The 18,842-nt window shown below is 43.1% G+C and overlaps 1 protein-coding gene across 1 annotated transcript in view; it reads right to left on the bottom strand.

The window, feature by feature from the left end:
- Positions 1–4,336, bottom strand: part of sema3c (sema domain, immunoglobulin domain (Ig), short basic domain, secreted, (semaphorin) 3C) — a 37,609-nt gene extending 33,273 nt beyond the window's left edge. The window contains exon 1 of the mRNA XM_068717288.1: positions 4,170–4,336. The gene's annotated coding sequence lies outside the window, so the exon portion shown is untranslated. The remainder of the gene's footprint in view (positions 1–4,169) is intronic.
- Positions 4,337–18,842: the final 14,506 nt, after the last annotated feature.

The raw sequence follows: 18,842 nt of genomic DNA, 5'->3' as shown, positions 1-18,842 counted from the left end.
CTGAAATGTGACCGAAAAGATGTCTTAGGGTCAAATTTTAACAACATTTTGTTAAGTTTAAATGTATAGTATAAATGTGTTTGAACAGCATTTAACATTGCCATACTACATGTTGAAATATGGTCATTTAAAGCAGTATTAATTGGCTTCATGGCCACTTGAGGGCAGTTGGAATAAACTGTGAACATATTGGCAATGACACATTAGCTCCAAAATGAATACAGTGCTGTAGGAACGAGTCCTAAAATGTTCCTGAGGTCAATGGGCTTTTTGAATGGGTTGAATTTGGTTAAATGTCTGAAAAACACAAATTTAAGAGATTTTTAACATTTTGTTCTATGACTATGCTTTTATATGTTGCTAACAGGAAGTTGCTGACAAGTGGGTAGATTAGACGACTGAACGTCATCACTGGAACAGCAGTCTGCCTTTAGCATAACGGTGATAACGTGAAGTAATGCGCCCGTGTTGGACATTGAACATTGGACTATTATCTTCTGCCGATTGCATTCACGCTTCAAAAATCATAAAACTTATGTTTATTTGTGAAGATTATCTTTCTGAACAAACCGTGTAAACTTGTGTTTGCCAAATATCCCATTGGCTTCATTGTCGAGGGAACCGGTGCGATGCTTACTTGTCATCCCTGCAGCACATTATATGGCTGATGTGGAGGATTTGAAGAATTTGGATCAGGGCCGTCCAGTGGTGATATCAACAAAGTGGTGTAGGGTGAAAATGACGAATAGACTACACAATGTTTTTACTGTGATTGGCTTCATTTTACAATGAATGAGGATAATACATTGAGAAAGAGAACAGAAATAACACACAGAATACACACTTGTGATATTTACAGTGAAATCGTCAAGTCTGACAGGGTCCGGAAATGCTGACTTATAAAGTGAAGCACAGCACAAACTACGATGAATGAAGACATGGATGAGAGCACAACACGTCAGTTAAATCCCATCACTTACTGTATCCTTGCAGATGTACATCACTTAAATATGGATGAGTTAAATCTGCACAAAAGAGCTGCTGGGGAAACGCTCCCCTCAGCCTCGTCTTGTTCCCTTTTCATAAAGGGACAAGCTCAATTATTGATAGAGGCAGGTACTGTTACTGGCTGCGGGACACAAACTCCTGCAATGCAAAACTCTGCTGCCGTGAGAAAGACTTTTTAGGCCGTTTTAACCACCAAAACTGGATGTTACACTACCTGTGTCCTAAAAACACATCGCACTGGACAAAGAGAATGTCCATTATACATGCAGAAAAGAAAACACAAGTGGGTGGATCTCTGCTCTCATGGCTTATAGATGTGCAATGAAAAATTGATAGCCGGTAGATGCATGATTGCTATGAAAATTTCAGTTTGGGGTGCAGTGTACAAATAGGTTGAAATATGTGCGGTGGAATGAAGCGTGACTGATATGAAGCCGAGGAGGAGTGCCACCGCTCAGGTGCATGAGGATAACAGATGGAAAGCTGCAGAGGAATGAGATCTCTTTGGCCGAACTGGAGAGAAATAAAACAGCGTGGGGCTCACAGTCAGCCTCGGCCGCTGTGCTGCAGCCCCTCTGCTGCTGCATCACCCACCCCCTCCCTCCCTCCCTCCCTCCCTCCCCCAGAGCTTGCTCCAGCTCGGGCGTCTCCCACAACTTCAGCCTGCAGGCGGACGGCTCTGACCCTTGTCCGTCTGTCACTCTTATAAAGCTTGGCTCACCTAAATTATATTAAAAAAAAACATAGACACTGTTTATCTCTTACCTGTAGAGGTAAGTAGCCATGCAAATAGTTTTGGTTTCACTTGGTCTGAAATTTCTGCCTCAATCACAATACAATGTAGGGAAATGGAATTGGCGCTGTCTGAGTAAAAGTCTCATTAAGAAAACAACAAGTCAACTGCAAGACTTTCAAGTCTCTGAATGTTGACCATAAAAACTACATTTTCCATTCAAATCTGTGTAAATAACTGAGGCAGTTTTCAAGCAATGTGCCTTTGCACGATCCGCAGAACTAAACCGGCTCCAAACTTGAGACCGATGTTTTTGATTTCCCCCTTTTTGTGATTTAAGTCAAAGTTCTCAGCTTTGAGAAAAGGGAGAACGAAGTTTCAATGTATACTGCGGATGTCTGTGGATTATCCACAGTAATGGAGGCATTTTGTAAGTGTGAAAACAAACAAAATTCAATTTGTATTTGGACGAGAGAAGAAAATAACAAGATACCCAGCCCCGGTATCTGATATAGTGTAATTCCACATCCTGACATTGTTCAGTGCCAACGCAGTAAGGATTGTCGTGAGGCAGAGAGTAAGGGTGTGGAGCTTGCAGGAGACCTCGTCACAGACCAATTAACAAATGCCTTATTAGCCGTAACCACAATGTCTCCCCAACTTTAACCAAATGCTTTTTTTGTCTAAACTTGACCTTACTGCCATAACTATTATCTTTCCTTAACCTAAACAATACTGTAGTTCTCATATGCAGACATTTTTAGAGAGCCAGAATTTTGAAAAAGCACTGGACAAATAAATCTTGCCACTGGCTGGAATCTGTGGTTTGACAGAATTGTCCGACACTTGCATTCTTGTCTGGCGTTCGGGTTGAGTTACCACAAAGTGAGAATAATTGTTTAAGCGAATCGACCCTTTAACGTCCACACCTTCCCTTCCCTGCGTGCTCAGAGAGATGGGTGATCTCCCGGGGGAAAGGCTCTGGTTTGGAAACGGTCTCACAGCTGCTAAACTCATCGTCGGGGGAGTTGATCTCCTTCTGATCATCCTATGACATCCCAGCAGGTCAGGTTAAGACACTTCCTTCCCTTCCTCCTTTGATCATCGTCAACAGCCTCGCTCGCACTTGTGGAGCACCGTAAACGCTCGCCAGGATTAATGGGCCTCCTAATGAAAAGAGTGCAGTATTGTTTGCTGCCATGAAGAAAATTTAATAAATACTTCAATTAATTATGTTGAGCTCTTCAACGTCCAGAGATTCCAGTGCCGAGTCTGCCAGGAATCTCTGCGACGGCAATTAAACGTCTCCACAAAAGGAGGTCAGCCCGAGTGAGCGCAGAGTTATATTTCCAGTGGGGTGTAATGATAATTGTGTTTATTGTGCGTTCCTTGGCTGACGGCCTAATGAATTTTCCATCTCACTATTTCAGAGGCACTGCTCAAAAACTAATATTGGTGAAAGCAGAAAAATACAGAGCTGAACAAAAACATTTTTCCAAACTGGGTCTGTGATTGTTTGGCTCCCATCTGGTTCTGTTAATGCTTTAAACACATGCTATTTAACTACGAGGAATTGAGGGAGAAAGTCCTCCCATCTGGGTTTACATTTGATAGATTTAATTATTTAGTATTTTGCTCTATTTTTTCTTTTTCCCTGACTGGAGAACAAGAATTAAAATTGAAATGGTAAACAACTTGCAAGTTGCTCCGTCTGTCCCGGCTCTAACAGGACGATGTGTGTTCATACCACACCCTGTCATTCAGTTGTCAGCGGCTCGGTTACAACCACACGTTCCTTCGCGCACATGACTCGCAGGCACAGCTACGAACAGCAAAATGTGTGTATTTCAAGTATTTAAACTTTGGACGTACTGATTAAATAACACATGAATCGTGTAAACAGCAGCATTCAGACCCTGTGATCCTGGACAGTGTCCTATAAGAGGTTCTTTCTTGAAATAATAATAAAGAAAGGTTTGTTAAAAGAAGACCAGAAACCTTTTCTGGTTTAATAAAGTTATGCAGAAATCCTAAACGAACCAAATAACCATTTAAAAACACTCAATTTGATCAGCTTCATGGTAAAACGGCAATTGCAACAAAGTCATGACTCATATCTTGGAAATGTATACTGTGTCTAAAATAGACAGTACACCTAAAGCGTGTGAATGAAATAAAGCATGCCACAGTAGACTGATGTAATACTACGCAAGATTTAGAAGGAGCAGCAAGTTGACTCGAACAGTCAGATTGAGTTTACTTCCAGCTTTTGTCACTGGTGGGACTCTGCACCTGTTAGCCTCCTGCCCACCGCCTCCTCTCTGCATCCATTGTGTGATCTGCTCCACTACTGTCTGGTGCAGTACAGCAGGTAGACCTTCTACATACAGAGACGGGACCCGGATCAGTCCCTGCTCCAGGAACTCACCTTTCAGGAGCTTCCTCCAGTGCTGGTCCCACTTGAACAAGCCGGGTATCAAACCAGATCTTAGTTATCCCCCCTTTAAAACACCTTGTTTCCAGTTTCCACCAGTGACACCAAAGAGGGAAAATGCTGCTATTCCATCTAAGAGCTCACAGAGCAGGCTTGACTGAGAGAGCACAGGAGAGAGGAGAGGAGAGAGGGAGGAGAGCGAAAAGACAGAGAGGGCTGGTGTCCTATTACACACTCTCCACTGAAGTCCCCCTCCCCCTTCCCCCGTCCTCCTCCTCCTCCTCCTCCTCCTCCTTACCCCTCCCTTCCACGAGCTTCCCCCTCTCCTCCCTCTATTAACCAGACAGCAAACTTTAACCTGTACAGCTCAACACATCAGAGACGTGGAGGACTCGTACCTCACACAGAGAGAGGGCGAAGCCCGAAAAGGTCAGACACATTCGGAACTGAGGCTGCTTTCAATTTAGCTGCGAGAACAAATATCACATTTTCCCTCCATGATATGAATTGAAACAGACATTTCCCTTTTTTTTCCATCTGCATATTACATATCAGTTTTTCCACAATTATGAATCGGTTCATAGGTATTTGATGACACCAGGTCACGTCACACTTTGAGAGGAAACTCTAGTTTGGCTTCAATCGCGCCGAATCAGGCGTTGCGGCAGTGTGAGAGTGTCATTTAAATTCCCCTTTTGTGTGGCGTGATGTGTGATCTTTGACCCCGCAAGAAGAATAACCCTTTACCACGGTACAACAGGTACAACGCCAATGCCCTTCTTCCTGCGGTTGTCTTCCGATCTGATCGCCGGTTACGTGATTCGCGTGACGTCGGGTTGCGTTTCTCCAAAAGTTGATTATGTTTCAAATGTTTTCCGTGGAAGGGCCGCTGCATTTTCACAATGACGATGCAAACAACCCAATATTTAGCAGGTGTGTTTACCATGTCCAGCATCTTGGGGGAACTCCATACTCTTCAAAGTCTGTTGTTTACACGTCTTCGGGAGCACAATTGCATTTGTGAAAAAGTTGGTGACAGCTTTTTGTGACTCAAGAGGGAGTTGCTGGAAATCTGGTAAATTGCCTCCAGTCGTGTCACTTGAGTCAGCATCGGTTGGGGCTAAAGACTACAAGTCCAAAAAATGAAAACAAAATGTGGAGGTGTGGAGTTAGAAAGACTGAGCAGACCTCTGTAGCTCGCTCATTATCTCTGCTTCAGGCTAGCGGCTCAAGGCTGCATTAGCCGCTTCTAGCACGGTCGAGTTGCACATTTAATGTAGGCGCCAGGACTTGACAAGGGAGAAGAATGTGTGGAATGAAAAAAAAAAAACGGTCAATCATGAATATGGCAATTGGTGGAGTACTCTTTTAGTGAAATGTGTTTGCATGCAAATATTTGCTAAAAGAGCACTAAACAGCTGAGATCGATGGGAATATCATAAGTTTTATTCACGTCTAGCGCGGCTAAAAACTGCTGAGTTTTGCCTTTTTCCTTTGCTGATGCATTCTTTCTTAAACTGACCTTACCATTCCGTGTATTAAAACACCCTCTTTTGAGTATTGTTGCCACAGAAGTGATGGATTGCATCATCCTAATAAGTAGTGAAGTAAAGTAATAACATAGGACATTCTTCATCCGATGTGGTCAGTTATAAAAAAATAAATAAAAGAAAGATGAGGATATGCGTTTGGTGAGAGAAGCACGCCCCATTTCAAAACCCCCAACTTGTAGAGAAGGAAAAAACGTACAGTTAACACACACACACACACACACACACACACACACACACACACACACACACACACACACACACACACACACTTCTCACATCACTTGTAATGGGCTCATTGGTGGAATCTTGCCCAGCACAGGGACTTAAAAAATGCTATATAGACGATCTAAAACCCATGCCAAGCACTTCATCAACACAAACTCTTATCCCAGAGATTGGTAGCTTCAACACAAGCCCAAACCAGAGGAGTCAGGAGTCTAGAAAGACTTGGATAGGTTAGCCACAAGCAACATGTATTTGATTTAACTATATCCATACTGAGGGAAACTATGCAAGGTTTGCATTTCCATGAATGGATGCAATTGTGTTGCTCCGGCGTGTCACCTCACTGCAGGTATGAGCCAGGATGTGAAGGATTTCACAATTTAGCTCTTTAGGCTTCGAGGTGGAATTAGAGCTCATTGCTAAAATCACAGCTCAGGAAAGAAATGAAAGGGAGTGTGTGTGTGTGTGTGTGTGTGTGTGTGTGTGTATGTGTGTGTGTGTGTGTGTGTGCCCGGTCTCTGATGAAAGCATCTGACAGACAGAGAAAGTGAGATGGGGGAGTAAAGAGGGGGGGGTTGCTGGTGGCTGAGACAGGAGGACATAATTACCCTTCTCCCTGACAATGGAGCCTGATTTACACCTCTCAAATTAAAATGTCAGGATAGCCCACTAGAGCCACGCAGGTTTTTCATTGGGCCCCGACTGCAAGCTCATCATTGGTGGAGAAGAAGAAGAGTGGAAAGAGGTGGGTGAGAGCAAAACAGAGATGAGGCGTATCCTTTACTATCCCCACAACAGAGCTTCAGCTGTAAATCAACTTAATGAGTGTGATGAGCCAAACACGTAGGTGTAACGTCTGACATGAGACTTGATTATAGGGAACTACTGTCTTACAGTAAGTGAAACGGTTTGTTCCAAAAAATGATGATGAGACATCGCAGCTCAGAAATACAGTCTGGTCACGCAACATCTCTGTTACACAATTTGCAGGTGGCAAGGCTTATGGTGTTGGCGGGTGCTGCGCGTGCAATGCTCCTCTCTTGCTTGATCTCTTGGCACACACGCACACACGCGCGCACACACACACACACACACACAACATGCCCCTTGTTAGCACTGCAGATGTTACGCATTTGTCACGCTGACGTTAAATGCGCAGGCCAAGGTCAGGGCAGGCCCTCCCGTGATGCTCGCTGTATCACCAGCACATGTATGCACTTGGTAAGATCACAGGCTTAACTGTAGCATGCTAATATACTATCACCACTGCTGTAAGATTTCCTTATAGGTCACTGCACACATTTTTTCGGGGTTTGCTCTTTCCTGTGCAGCTAAGACACGATGAAACACGATGAGCTGAACAAGGAAATCCATCCATTTCCTATAAAGCTGAAAAACCAGGAACGCTCACAAATTTCTTGGGCAAGAAAAGTGTCCTTCTGTGGTTTGCATGTTTCTTAGCTTTCCAATGACATATTTTCTTCCTTTTAAATTGGGATTTAAAGACGTGTTGGGGTTGAAACCAATTCTATTATTTTAACAACAAAAGGTCAGAAAATAGCATAAAATCACAATTTCCAGAGTACAAAACAAAGTCCTCTTTAAAATGAAATAAAAAGAGAAAAGAGGCAGGTCTTTATATTTAAGGAGCCATTGAATACAGTTCTTGAGCTTCACTCGAAAGTCCATTGTCAGAGACGTTAGATCTTTTCTGACAGACTTTAATGGTCTGTCCAACACTCTTGTACAGTAAGAAAATGTTCAGTTTAATCCATAACCTAATAAACTTACAAAGCAAACAGTCATAAACATTTCCAGTCAATTTAATAAAGCAAAAACACTAAAAAAGACATCTTTAGCTGTTTGACGATTGCTTGATAACGATTCTTGAAATATCAAGGAGACAAGCAGCTTGGCATTCTCCAACCTCCCACTGATTGCTGTGCTGCACACATTGTTTCTAGATATAAATCCAGACTATTCCCATCAGGGCAGCTGATTTGACTTTACATTATATGCATTCCATCTGTGCAGCCAGTGTATGCTTGTGGCTGACACTTCCGTAAGCCCATGAAAGTGTAGAAAAACAAAAAAGGCAGAGACGTGAATAATGGGATTGCTTATTAGCTGCTGGGCTACAAAGGGCAGATCTGATTAATGCTAAACAGGAATAGGCAGCACCCTTCACTTTCAACAGCTCACTCTGGGAGATTAATGGAGTGGTTTAGCCACCGCTGCAAAAAAAAAAAAAAAAAGGTGAGGAATTCTGCCTAGAGTCACGCTCCGTGTCAAAACAGCTTGAGAGAAATCTCCTTGCACCTCTTTCTCAGCGACTGAAGCCATCAGCTGTAATCCATGCATTACTGTACAAGAACGGTGCTGCGTGCCGATGGGGTCTGCGTCGCTCTCTGCTCTGTAATGCGGAGTGACTGGGGCTGAAAAACGAGATGGAGTGTGACTTTCTCTGTGAGAGGCTTGTTTCCATAATGGGAGGACATCGGCGATGCACGATCTCACGCGCTGCAGATGCAACATAAAAGCTTCAGCACAGATTGGAACAAAGAGGGGAGGGGGGGGGGTGGAATTAGGTAAAGGTAAAAAAAAAAAAACGGAGGGCACACAAAACTGTTGATGAGCCACAGAAGGGAAACAATTAGTGAACCCATCACAGTGATTCACGCTGCCAGACCCACATGTTATCGCTATGAACCTGGATCTAAAGCTAGTTAATGAGGATGAACGCTAACATGTGGCTGAACTATAGTGGTTCAGACATACTTTTTTTGCTATTTTCCAGTCTCGACTATACATACACGGTATACAATTGCCAAACAATTGACCCATAGATTCTCTGGTTTTGAAGCTAGTCATGGTTAAACGTCGTGTAATAGTGAGACCCGTTACCTGGAGAGGTTTGACCTATTTTTTTTAATCTTTTTTAACCTGTTTTCACAGCTCAATCAGTTTGAAATCCTTAATATATCCTTCAAACGCACCAAAAAAACAAAACGCAGAATCACAAATCATCATCGTACAACGGTCATTTTTGCATCTATGAAATGCCAATGCACTGTGGGATTGTTAGCAGAAAGCAGTATAGTGCATAACTATAGTTAGGAGAGATTTCAGGCAGCCAAATACTTGAATGAAAACATCTGCATTCCGTACTTGGGAACGTCCGTTTAGTTTCTCCGATCACATTGTCCACCACCAGCTCACCACGACAACATTGTGAACGTCCACAGAAAATGCCCCAACATGTCCCCACCATTAGTGAAAAGTAATTTTCAGGCAGCATGTACACACAGGTTGACAATGCATATCGATCCGCATTCCTGACGTTAACCTTCTCATACCTCCGTCTTTAAATGGCTGTTTTTGTAGGCTGGAAAAGGGTGAGGTGATATAATTCAATATCAGCCAGTGAGAATCAAAAAAGGGATTCAGAATTCTTTGAAATCAACAAATATGTTCTGATGTTACACCCCTACACATGCAGCACTGTGCCGCCGTCTTTAGCAGAGCGGAAGAGCGTTTTTGACAAGATAATCTAATGCCATGGTTAGAAAACGGCCGGTGAGGAGCCCATCTGTCCCTGTTCTACCTGACACACTACCCCGGTGAGCTCTCATGTGTGTCTCCTCTACCATCACTGCACATCATTTCCTGTCCTCTTCACTTCCATCTCAGTTGGTGGGCGACATAATAAATCAAATGAAAAAGTTCTCCACTTAAGGCAATGACTTCCACAGGGGAACTAATGGAATCTGGTTATGATTTATCCCACTTTCTGCTTCTCATGTAGCTGCTGTACTGCATGCGATACGGTTCAGGGCTCCACACTTACAGCTTGATAGATTTAATAGCGAACGCAATCCACAAGTTTATTAGTCTGTCTCATAAACTTAATGAACTTACACGTAAAACAGCCACTGTTACAGTAATTGTGGTTTTCAGAGGCAGCTTTACGAACCTGTTGGATTTATATGTTGTTCACCGGTTTCTAAGCAAATTTCCAGATATCAAAATCTGTTTTGGGAGAGAGCAGTGTTCTGTGTTGATTGTTTCTTGATTCATGCTTCTGATTTCCTGACACAGACATTGTAATACTTTAAGTCATACGTATTTGTCTTTAGGGATCAGCAAGATTACTTCCAAAAGATTACATCCGACCACATGAATTTAGTTTCCCTTAAAGGCGCTTCCTGTTTGCTTCAGACTGTATGACAGTGACACACGTGTATTTCAATCAAATCACACAAAGAATATATCTCGGTGTCTTGTACACGCGTTTGCTGCAGTTCAATGTGAAATATATTGTGTTTTTTGGAAACTTTGGGATCCAGCCTGGAGTTAAAAATTACGTTTTTTTAAGTGTTTGAATTATACAACAGCTGATAAATCTGGGGAAGAGTTTCTTCTACACTGTAAGAAACCTAAAAATCTCATAATTGGACAACTAACCCAAGTTCCCAACTTCAAAGTGGGACTGACATGAAACTATCTTCCACACTTTGAAAGATGAATGTGGAAAATATAAGGAGATTAGACGGTGGGAAGAGATTTTGATCAATGCACAATACAAGAGGAGGTTACTAAATTTAACCTGCAACAAGAAGTAAAACATGAAACACTGTGGCTTTTCAAAAGGCTGGACAACATTCAAATGTGCAACACAATGACAGGCCTGGTTGGCACTGGATTTTTTTTTAGAAACAATATATTGAGAAGACTGTCGAGTATGTGGATATTTGGCTCTTGGATGATCATTTTGGAATTAGAAACGATGAGACAACCGGCTCCAGAGACTCTGATTTTTGGATGAAGCGGTTGCATTCGGGCGAGTGACAGCTGCTGGGAGGAGAGTCCTGGAAGCAGAATCCTGGAATAATGGACTTGCTGGAGGGAGGTGAGGTTGTCAGGATGATAGGTTTGGGAGTGCTGTTGGCCACCGAGCTAGACTGTAGTGATGGGGATTTCACGCCAGAGAAATTGGATGCTTGGAAGGCTGACAGTGTTGGAAACCATTCAGGTGGTTGAATATCTGATGTTTGGTAGCTACTGAGCCAGTCTCTGAAGTGAAGAGCGGGTCTGAGGAGGAGAGCTGGGACAAGAACTTGGAAGGGACTGAGTGCAGAGAGGGGTTTTAAGAAGTGGGCAGCAGTGTTGCCCTCATGAAAGCTGGGAATAAAAACATGTCTGAAGAGTGTCATGGAAATTTGGGAGTATGAAATACAGAAGAAGTAGGCCAGCTGAGACAATGACAATGAGGTCCAGAATGTCACCCGAGGAAGCTTGTTCCTGCCAGGTAATCTTGGAAGAAGACAGACGTATGCTTGGAGATCATGGGGCTGGCATATGTTCTGGAGGATGCAATAAGCAGCAGGTCTTTGGAGAGGAATGAGGTATCAGTGTTTCAATTAGAGCATCACAAGGCAGTCTGGTAAGAGGACAGTGTGGAGTGATGCTGAAGAGGATATGGATATCCGTCTAGATTGGTGGTGCAATTCGGTCCAATTTTGAATGTTGCCGATTGAATGGAAGCTATGAGTAGTTTTAACACTATCATTCTAATGCCTCAGAGGGGCCAACATTCATCTGACATGTGAAAGTGAAACATAATGTTAATTCAAACTAAACAGCTTTAGGTTCAGGCAACAAAACTGTTTTTGTTGTTTAGGAGAGTATCGTGGTTTGGGCTAAAATAATTACATAAGTAACGTAACACAAGTATGATAAGATGCTGTAAATCAACATAGATTTTCGGTTTCACACAGGACACCGACAGTGAAATTCCTATGTTTATTCAACGTATCCTCATACAAAGGTTTGTATGATATCCGCTCGTTACATGCATAGTCTTTTCAAAATAAAATTCTGTCCTCACAGGAAACTCAGTTAGGTTTAGGCAACAAAACCTTAGTTAGGTTTAGGAATGGATCATCGTTTTGGTTAAAAACAACCACGGACGTTCCGTTACTAAAGTATGAAAGTTACGTGACAGAAACATCAACATAGAGTTCTCTTTTTACATGGGGGAACAAACTGCGGCCTCCTGGCTGAAAGGTCTCTACATGCGGCCTTTGACGGGAGGCTCTTGTAGAATCGAAGCTGCCACACCAAAGGATAATGTTGTAGATAGTAAAGAGGAAGCAGGGACTCTGTATTTGGGGCGCCCCAAAAGTCAGCTTGAAGTGAAGCGTCTTTGCAGAGAGGAGGCAGGTATTCTGTAGGTCTTAAGGTCGCTCACCCCAATTCTAAACACCTGGTCCATCCAGTTGATGTGTTCATCCAGATAAATCAAACCAAGTCAAGATTTGAAGACATGATAAAAGAGAAGGCAGGAGCAATTTTTTCTCCATGTTGTTATGATAGATAGTGAGGCCTTTTAGGATTTCTTGAGCAGCCGGCAAGGAGTTGAAATCAGAGAACAGCTTTGGAATCGAAATGAGGTCCAGCAGGTCTGTGATTAGTTTAGTTGACAGACTTTGTTTAAAAAAAAAAAAAAAAAAGCTTCCTCATTCAAACTTGAGAAAAAATGTAGACTGATTACGCGAGTGTTTCTGGCACATTTTTTTTTGTGTGTGTGTATTAAGTGCGGGGGTTATCTCCAAATCTATGAACTCATTTGAAAATCACTCAATATCCTTCCATGCGCCTTCATAATGAAAGACTGCCATTCACAGTGCGAACACATAGCCACTCAGCAGATGCTATCAGCTAAATAAGTTATTTTAATGATGAGCACGCCGGAGAGACAAAGACGGACCTGAAGACTGAGCAGCATAAGATGATAGATTATGCTGCACATAAAATACCTCCACCCGACGCAGCTACATTCTCGTTCAACATCATCATCGCAGAGGCAAATCCATTTTGGCCTGTCAGCTACAGCTCATTAACTTGCCTTGCCAGTTCCCATCTTGTTACCGGGCCCTCTGCTGTATTTTATTGAATTTCACCCCTCATTTCACTGAATTGTCACTGCGTCCATCTTTTTTTTTTTTTGTATTACAATGAAAATACTATCAGACATGCATCCTACAACTGCAAATTGTTGGGGTTGCAAAACATGCATGTATTCTGTCTCGTACGCGAGAACAAGAAGTCACAACAAAATAACGAGCAACAGATGCTTGGAAAAGCTTATAGTAGGTAAATCTAATATGTACCTAACTGTTTGACCCTCCAAAAATAGCTTTGAGCCAAATCGACTGATAGGAAAAGCTGTTTTTCTTATCAGTTGATTTTCCTTTCTCTGGTGTCAGGAACATGTTGGTTTAACCTCCAGTTAAACTCTCAGATCGGCGGTGTGGCTGATTTACCCGAACTTTGATAAGATCTACTGTTATTACTTTGACAGTAAACACCCTCAGTGATTGATACCGATTGATAGATAACGCATATCAATCGGAGACAATCGTCAAAAGGAAAAGAAAGCAGCAAGCACATTCCACCCCACCGCCATTTATCATAATTTACATGACTCAAGCCAATAGTTTAGGATGCAGACAGAGATAAAAGTGCTTGTTTTTATCTTCTTCATCTGAATTCCTGTAATTTTACCGTCGCTGTGGATCACGGCTGCAACGTCAGATCCGCACGCCGCCCCTCTACAGGAATTTCAATCAGGTGGAGGGGAGATCCTCCGCAGGGATTTTCTTCTCAATCGCCTCAGAGCTACAAGGTCACTTAATAGTTGCCTTTGTGTTCAATGGGGTTGGTGGCAATATATATTCTGAGGGTGTTCTTGGCTTATTAAAGGAGGTCATGTCAGCGTCAATTCTGGAGGGTCATGATTGTCCGATTGAGCCTTCATTGAATGTCACGGGGTCACTTGTCTATAACGGTCCCGGTGTCAATCACACGATGACCTCCCTTACCGAGTCGGGAAATGGGGAAGATGCAGATTTTCTGTCGCTGTAATGTCGAGTGAATGGTGTGAAGGGCTGCATTATATTTCACTATATTTTATTTTGAATAGTCACCGGCCGTCTGAATTTTGTGTTTTTCTTTAGATAAATGAAGACATTTCCAGCATAGATTGGTGCATACAAATTCCCCAGAAGGACCCCCAGATCCCCTCACTTAACATGTTGAAAAGAAACCTACGCCCTCGGCTCCACCCATTTAACATTGCACTCCAATGACATTGACACGCGATGGACAACAAAGCCTGTCACTGCGCTGTCAGCTCTCGGAGCTAGCTTCACAAAAGGCCCTTTTCACAGCGGCCATGTTGACGTGTCACTGCGAGGAACACGCGAGCGTAACTATTAACATTAATTGCGGCCCTGTTCCATTTAGGTGGGTCAGAGCCCTGGTATTGCGCATGCTGTGCTCACTGGAATGACTGTGACACACGAAATAGAACAGGACCATTATTCTTATTTTATCCATTACACCCGTATTTTCCCTGCTATGCCATGTCAAAAAAAGCTGCAGTGAAAAGGGTTAGTTACTAGACTCTCACGTTTAGACTAACCACCGCTTCCAGCACTCACAGGAAGGCCGACAAAAATTCCCTTTAATTTTCTAATGGATTGGGCGTCATGTGTTGACATGATATTCGTCAGCTAAAGATACGAAGCGCTGGTTCGTTGGCAGAGGGCTTTAAAAGTTTTTATGTAGACGGCCACCTGGTTTCACCCTCACAGTCTTTGTTTTGTTATCTATTATTTTAACCAATATGTCCAACTAACTACAGCCTCTCTACTTGAACTGTTTTCTGTTCTGTGGCCAGCTTGTTCGACCTTAAGGGAGCTAGCGTCATCCGTCTTAGACAACGTAAACACCTGAAGTTCCCTCAAGGCTCCTTTTCCACAATCATTTCAAACACCAGCGGACAGCTAAATGGGACACTTTGCAACAATCGTGGCATTGTTTGAATTGTGAAGATGGATGGACTCTTCATGCAGCAACGGGCGAAAATAAACCCCTTGATGTATTGGCATTTTCCTACTATCTCTAAATGCATCTCATCAAGATTCTTTTGGGTTTTTCAAAGTTCAAAGGTGAGTGCTGTCTGCCTCAGAGTGGCCTAAACTCAAAGGATATACAACCTCATTAGGCTGAGAGCCAGGGTCTCTCTGGAGGCACACGACTCAACTGCCATCAATTTATACACATCAGCAGTTTGTTCGGATTCACAGAAGCCGCGGCCCCCAACACACTACCTGCATTATGAGCAGATGTGCCAGGAGCTGTAGTCCCTGATGCGGAGACGCATGACGAATGGCTGAAATTCACCAAAGGCCAAGGGTCAAGTCGTATCCCTTACCCGACCCTGGCATTAGACACAGATGCATGATGTCAGTTCCCATGTGGTGGGACTGGAAGGGGACCGCAGGCCCTTTGACACGCCTGAGACTTCCCCACGGAGCTGCAATCCCGGCAGCCACTCACCATGAACCCTCATTTCCCAGATACCCACCTCAAATTATCCAGTCTCAGAGGAGCGGCACGCTTTCTTCCATTCACCTTCACCCGACATTCCCCTCCACCAACCAGCCCCCAGACGCCCACCAAAGCCATTCACCTGTGGAAGGAAGCACATAGTGCAAGAAAAGGTTCAAGTAATGTCTCAGCTTGTAGGTCATGGTTTCAGCATGTCCTGGCCTTGTAACTTCTGGAGCACAGAGGAGTTTTGTTTTGATTATTCATTGAACACTACACAGACTCTCCATTTAGCCAATATGCTCTCTTGCACTCTTGTCATTCCACCAGTAATATCAACATATGCCTTTCTCTCCACGGTGAAATGGAAGAAATAATCCAGCAACTACCGATATTTTGTGCTACGGCTTGAAGGATGAATGGAGGCAATTTCACCGGAGAAAAGGGTGACTTGTTTTTCCACTTTATTATAACATTATGGTTTTGCTTTTCCTCCACATTAATCTCAACTGTGGACCAGCAAACACCATTCATGAATCCCAGCGTTATAAAGTTTTGATATATGTGTATCCACTTTGAAAATATAAATGTCCTCTTTTATAGATTCACATGATTAACATCCATTTTACTCATGACTTTATTTTACGACTGTTCTCAATAAATGTACAGACTCAACAGAGGACTTAATGTATAAATTCATGTGAAACAAAGGCCCATTTATCAGATTAAAGTGCCTGGATGGCAGCAACATGGGAGGGTATACTGGCCCTGTGTCACCCTTCACTTATAAATTGGGGCTTGTGTAAACATCCCGCTGTTTTATACGCTTCCTGAGGTCAGGAGTCATCTGACGAGCATGACTAATCACAAGATAAATCAACGTCTGAAAGCATTTTGTCATCAGCATACTAGAATTCGATTAGCTTTAAATTATTGTAAAGAGCCTCGATTCGCCGTGTTGTTACTCATTTTGATGGATGATGTTTTTAACAGCGAGCTTACATATACACTCTGCAGAGGCTACATTAGCTGAAAGTGCTGAAATATAACACGTGAGTTACATCAAAGATTAATTCAGAATAGCATACCCGTGCATTCGGTTTAATTTTTTGGGAGGTTTGTATCTGTAAGTAAACATTTTTACACTTTCACAGCAGGTGTGTGTGTGTGTGTGTGTGTGTGTGTGTGTGTGTGTGTGTGTGTGTGTGTGTGTGTGTGTGTGTGTGTGTGTGTGTGTAGGGTGACAGGGACAGGACCCCAAATGCAGACCATGCAGGCTGGCTGGTAGAGCACAATGATTTATTACAGCAGAGACCGTATATACACAGTAGGCTTACAGATTTGTGAGGCGGGCCAGGGTCAACACCAAGAAGGCAGTCCATTCCGGCAAACAAATCCAACGAGGGGAAGCAGGTCTAAATCCAGGTAAACCCAGAGCAGATAACAGGGGGAAAAAAAAAAGAAAAAAAAAGAACATACCCAATACAAAGTGGTAAGAGGCACATGGCAGCTATGATGATCTGGCAGGGAATGAAAGGAACTGGGCTGTATATGTACTGAGAGGCTGACGAGGGAATGAGATGCAGGTGATCAGGTGGGCGGGGACGGTCAGGTGCTGTTGCAGCGTGGGAATGTTGGTTGGTCAAAGTGTGACACAATAAAAACATCATAAAGTTATGAGCTTGTTTGAAATCCAAAACTTTAGAATCGCTTTCACCAAAAAACACAGGTTCTGTTTATGCTTTATTAACATGGTTCAATGGATCAGTAGCCATTATTTATTGGTGTTCACATTTCAGTCTGGGGCCCCTAAAGACCGAGCCAATCAAACCCTGAGTGACACACTGACTGAGGCTCAGACAGTTTAATCAATACGTCCTGGATTAGTATTAAGACTGTGTCATCTGACTAACGGCAACCATTCATTATTGTTGCTGCTTTGCTTGCTGGAACCAAGCAGTGCTTTTAAACAGACCTGAAACATTGCCTAATTGTCTAATTTCTCTCAGTTTAGATAAGGACAAATAATCACAGTTTTCCTACATGTATTTTCTGGTGCTTAAAGAAACAACACACAATCCAAACAATAAGATCTGCAGTATCATCCACTTGTTTCCTCCTCCAGAGTGGTCCTGCAGCGTGAAGGCAATGCAGCATATTATGCAGCCGAGTGTAACCGTTGGAAATCAAATTTTCCATTTTCCCTATTATTTCTGATTTGAATCACTCATGCTGTTGAGTGTAATACCTTCTAAGCTTGAAACTGGAATCGCATAGAGAGACGATTACATTATTGAAGGAGGCTACAGCAATGACTTCATTCACTAATGTGGAGCTGCTGCTGTATCCAAGGTCAGCCTTGTTCCGTCACAAGGAAGAGGCTCATTAGAGCAAACAATCAGGCCACCACATGAACTATAAATTAGAAACATATGTGAAGAAGAGGCAACTTTAAGGCATCTTAAAGGGAACTTGGAGGCTATTCAAAACATTTGGAAGAAACAAACTCACTCGTGAGCTTATCATCAATCGACAGTCCGTTTTTAATTCCAGCACCAATCGTTGCCTGCCAATGGAAGAAGTGTTGAAATCCCTCATGGGCCCTCCTTCTGCCCAGCCCCTCCCCCTCTCCATATCACTTTGAGTTGTTTGCCGTTCGATCTGCCTCACAACAATTCAATTACGATGAGGTCTGCAACCTGTCACTCCCCATTTTCTTGATTACTTGTGCAGGGTGACCCCCCAACAGACATCTAAACATTGAAACTGAATGACTTTCGGTCTGGATCAATAATCAAACCCAGTGCATGTCTGCGGATCAAAAGAAAGGCCCCGCCCCCAACCCCCACGGAGTCGCTCACACTTTAATTAAGTAAATGAGGAGGAGGGTGGCAGCGAGGCTCCATATAGAGCCAATTAGTTTTACCCTGTGAGTGCCATGGGACTGTCTCCACCCAACTAGATGAATAGTGCTAATTAGCCGATTGGACGATCAGGAATACCCACAGGTAATTCCATTCAAGTCTCTGATTGATTGGGTCAGCATTAACCTGTGGACTCACTTTCCTAGCGGGGGGACGTCTTTGTCTCAGTGCCGGATTGAGTTGGACATCCATCTGCCACGAGTGGGTCAATCACTCCGGCAGGAAAGCGGTCACTTTGTAGTGGCCGCTGTAATTTTGCACTGAGAGCCAAAGGTGTGTTTTGACTATGTGGGTTTGAAGTGGAGACAAGAAAAAAAGCAAGAGGAAGTACAACTCCCCCCCTCCAAAACTACCAAAGTTTGGGGAGCATGTCAAAGTGGCTGTGCTGCTGCTCTAGCTTCCGGACTGCGCTAGCCTTGAAGCGCATTTAACCTTTGAGGCATCATCACAAAGGTGACAGCTGCCTGTTGTCTAGTTTTAAGAAAATAAGTTTATAAGTGTCATATGCCAGTAGAACAGCTGTGATATATGAAAATGCAGGTACCAGCAGTTTTTATTTAAAGAGACCT

The sequence above is a fragment of the Cebidichthys violaceus genome, unplaced genomic scaffold (genome assembly GCF_023349555.1).
Source record: "Cebidichthys violaceus isolate CVI_PGR_0920_01 unplaced genomic scaffold, fCebVio1.0.p SCAF_21, whole genome shotgun sequence".
In the NCBI taxonomy this organism is placed as follows: domain Eukaryota; kingdom Metazoa; phylum Chordata; class Actinopteri; order Perciformes; family Stichaeidae; genus Cebidichthys; species Cebidichthys violaceus.
The sequence above is the reverse complement of the archived record's forward strand: the minus strand, read 5'-3'. Positions and strand labels throughout refer to the sequence as shown.